General features: G+C 44.5%; 1 protein-coding gene across 2 annotated transcripts in view; it reads left to right on the plus strand.

Moving 5' to 3' along the window:
• Positions 1-4,231: 4,231 nt before the first annotated feature.
• Slc35b3 (solute carrier family 35 member B3) overlaps positions 4,232-4,374 on the plus strand; it is a 21,921-nt gene continuing 21,778 nt past the window's right edge. Inside the window, exon 1 of one of the 2 annotated variants that reach the window (XM_023712132.1) lies at positions 4,232-4,322. The gene's annotated coding sequence lies outside the window, so the exon portion shown is untranslated. The remainder of the gene's footprint in view (positions 4,323-4,374) is intronic. The other variant, XM_023712130.1, reaches the window with a different exon arrangement.

The following is a 4,374-nucleotide window of genomic DNA, read 5'->3' on the forward strand; positions in this document are numbered from 1 at the left end:
TTATTCTACTGAGCCATCTCCCCAGCCCCCTCCAGTTCTTATTCAAGGAGAAATCAAGTTCAGAAGGAACAACACAGACTATGCCAAAATTAGATGTTCCCAACTTTGGAAAACTGAATCATGCATGACAGGTTTTATCTCCACCCTTAGCCACACATGCATCTTCCAGGTAGCTAGCACAGTACTTACCTCCTTTTTCAGCATGCCATGACTATAGATTAATAGGAAGGTGATCTTTAGCACTTCAGGATAAGTTAAGTTCTGGTAAGAATAAATCATAACAGAGCAGCAATGTTAATCTAACCCAAGGAGGGCACAGTGAATATGTATTCCATAATGGAACAGTTCCCAACTCGGAAGCCACAGTGACAAATATGAGAGCCTGTTTTCACTCCAGTATAAATTTCACATCTTTACTGTGATTGAGGCTACCATTTGGCTGAGTTTACAGTTGCCCATCAAAGTATATCTATTTAAGAGGCTAAAATAATTAACAAGATGGGGATGTGACAGTTCATCATTTCTACATTTTAAAAGCCTCTGCTAGCCAGGTGTGATGACACACACTTATACATCAGGCACTCTGGGAGCCTGAAGCATGAGGATTCTGGAGTCTCTGATCCTTTTTCTTTCTTTCTTTTCTTTTCTTTTTTTTTTAATGTATTTGGTACAGTGTCTCACTACACATCTCAGAGTCGTGGTGATCCTATTTCCAGCCTCCCCAGCACTGGAAATAAAGGCATGTGCCACCACACCCGGACTTGGTCACTGGCTCAGCATGTGCAGGGGTGGGGCCAGCGCGGCATGTGGGACCAGGGATTGAACCCTGTCCCCTGCCCTTGTTTAAGCAGGTGCTTAGTCTGCTGAGCTATCTCACCAGCCCTCTGATTCTTGATCCAATACTGGGACTGCAGGTGTGCTACATGCTGGCCTTGGTGTGGGTAATCTGCATTACAATGCAAGAAGAGAAAAGAGGCCAGCTAGCTGCTGGAGCTGCTGCCTCTCCTTTCGCTCTTTGCTTTTGGCCACCACTATGAACACTTGCTCTGTGACGTGTGCTGCTCTGCCTTGGAGCCAGCTGAGTGTGGACTGAGACCCCTAACTGAGCTAAAGAAACCTTTCCTTCATTAATTATGCATGTTGGGTATTTTGTCCCAGCAACAAGAGTAACTTAGACACCCCCAGAGCATAATTTTAATTATTTGGGTAAAGACAGCTTATTTGGGAAGTAATTATAGTAAGCAAATGGAACAAAGAGAAGACTGCAGATGGTAAGAGTGTGTTACCGACATTACTGCTGTGCACAACCAGAATTGTTTAACTAGGACTTCTTGAGATGCACATGTACAATAACCCACACAAATGTCTTACTAAAGGCTACAAACAGGAGTGTTTCACCAATAACTACCGCTGCACCCAGATGTGTTAACCTATACACACTCCAGCTGTGCACAGCATGAGCTGAGGAAGCTACTGAGAGCATCAATAAAGCCAGCAGATCCTTTGGACAGAAAGCAGAAGTCTGGTAATGACAAGACAATAGATGTTAGGATGAAATGCACAGAAGCTCATGTGCAACTGTCCTCTCCTGCCTACGCAAAAAAACAGAAGTGATCCTCTGAAAAAGTGAGCTGGAAAACCAAAAGGCTCATATGCAACAGGATTGTTAGTTTCTTAAAAATTTAAAACCAAATTATGTTCGCAAAGTCCTTAATTTTGTTTACCATAACGTTATTACAAGAGTAAATAGGTAGTAATGAATGCAAGTCTCTATTACTAAATTTCTCCTCGAAAATAAAGACACTATCTCATACATTTTATGTCACTTTCTTGATACATTCAATTTCTTTGTTGATAGGATAGACAATATATAAGCAGTGACTAGAAGAACTTTAGGAAGAAAGCTCCATGGCTACCTGCAGCAGGAAAGCGTTCTATGCACAGGGGACAGTAGATAAACATTTACATTTGCTGTGCTTGGAGGGGTTAGATAGGCTCTGAGATCCAGCTCGTGGGTGTGAGCCTCCAAAAAAGGTAATAAGCCATGGTGTTTGGACTTTTGAGGAAAATGGTAAATCATTAGAGTTCTGAGTAGAGGAAAAACACATCTGTCACAAATTCTAAACAGTTCACTCCAAGTGTTGAGTGGAGCTATATTTTAAAGAAATGGAGGAAAAGTAGAAAGCCCTGTTTGAAGGCTACTGTGATCACAAAGCATGAGTGGATGCTACTTTATAACATATCTTGCTTTACACTACCATTTATGTTATCAGATGTATCCTGTAACTCCTTCAGGGCAGGGACTTCACAATTATGATTTATGGAATATGAATATGGCCTGTATATATGAGTACTTAACAAGTGCTTGATAAGTAATAAACAGCTGAAAGGAGTATAAAATCCCTATTATTCAATGACAGTATGGTATCCTTGAAAAACTGCCACTCTCTCTTCAGGCAATTTAAGTTCTCTGTAATTTTTAGTTTTAACATTCACAAAATGTTGGCAGCCCTGGTCTTGTAACACTAGTATATATTAAATGCAAATATCTAAGCATATACTTTACCATACCACTAACATAGGATCCATCTACCTTACCTAAGTATGAAACTTCAGACTCTACAGCACAAATACTACTCTATGGAATGCCTGTGAAATTTGAAAGTTGCACATAACTGGGTAAATTTTATCATTTGTATTAATCCAATTCATCCCTTTCCTGGTATTCAAAGCAGGCTACCAAATACGTTCCATCTTCATCCATCTTCATTATAGTAATCGCTTGCTTCGATATTGATATAGGGACCTCCAAAATGATATAGGAGAAAAACGATCTCAGTGGATAGGGAGAAAAATGAAACTCCCAACCTGAAAGGCATCTGGGACAAGCTCGGGTTCTCTAAAACCAAAGAATGAATTTTAGGAACAAACAGAGGTTACAAGCAGAATATATTTATCGGAGGAAAGAAAGCTGTCATAGAGAGGGATAGGAGTTCCCTGCCCCAACAGGTGGTCCCCAGGGAGCTGTCTCTTTCAGGGACTTTCATAGTAAAACCATGCAGTGAGGTGGGTCTAAGGTGGTGGAGAACATGGGAACTTGCTTAGGTGGGCATGAGGTGGGACAAAAGTATGGTCCATCAATGAAATTACAAGCACCGTTGCTCAGGTAAAATTAAATCCAGTACCAAATGAGCAAGCAAGTCACTAGCAAGCAGGCACACATACGGGACAGAGTCTCTTGCTGTTGGGAGTTGGGTTAGTGACTCATCTGGGCTCTTTGAAGGTGATTGATACCTATTTAGAATACCAATCCCTGATGCCCATCCCCAGGGAAGGATACAGCTGTATTTGTTTCCTCTCTTATCTTGAGGTCTGGCTCACATGGGAGTGTCTGTTTTTCCAAGTTGCAAAGTCACCTTGTCTTCCATATTGACTCCTTGAGGGCCTGACCCTGTCTGACTGTCTGTAATATTTCTATCTAAGTCAGCTACCTACAACAGTATCACTAAGCATTGTCCAAAAACCACTACCTACTCTATCTTGGATTGTATGCCATTGTATCTCTGTGATTACAGATGCTGCCCTCCAAGCTGGGGAGAAATTTAGGTTAAACTAATGCCCAGCCCTCAAGTTTCGGGATTTAGGCTCCCAACAAAAGGGCACCACCAAAACATTTGTAACATTTCTGAGATGTTCCAAGGACCACTGTCCCTATAACTACACATTGAATTCCAACTTCAAAAGCAATACAATGGGGCCCGGGAGATGGCTCAGTAGACTAAGCGCTTCCCTAGCAAGCGCAAGGGGCTGAGTTCAATCCCAGGTTCCGCCCAAAAAAGGAAAAAGCAATCAAAGTGTTACTTGGGTCCACCCGGAAAAGCAGGCTGGGCTCTGAAAGAAAGAGGAAGCAGAAAAACGCGCCATGGCTTCGCCTCATCTCACTTGGTCCAAATTGGGACACCTGGGGATTATAATCCGGGCCCAACATTCTCCACGTGGCTGATATGAGCACAGGGTCAGTGACGTGGAACCATCCGGCAGGTATAGACCATATGAACACCAGGAGCACCTTCCGTTAAGATACGTCGACTTCAGCGCCTCTAGTACAGCGCCCCGCTGTCCACGGGAGCGCGCGCCTCGCGGAGCACGCGCAGGAGGCACCCGTGCGCGCGCGCGCGGTGGGGGGGGGGCGCGCCTGCGCACTCGCCGCGGACACGTAAGCGGAAGTGGAGCGCCGGCGCCGGCTGAGAACACCTTCCGGCCGGGCGCCCGCAGCTGTGGCAAGTGCAGGAGTGGGCGAGGAAGCACTGGCGGAGGCGGAGGTGATGGCCACGAAGCTGGGGCGGGGGAGACGCTCGGTCTGGCCGCGGTGCC

Source organism: Octodon degus, unplaced genomic scaffold, assembly GCF_000260255.1.
Source record: "Octodon degus isolate 3935 unplaced genomic scaffold, OctDeg1.0 scaffold00023, whole genome shotgun sequence".
In the NCBI taxonomy this organism is placed as follows: Eukaryota; Metazoa; Chordata; class Mammalia; order Rodentia; family Octodontidae; genus Octodon; species Octodon degus.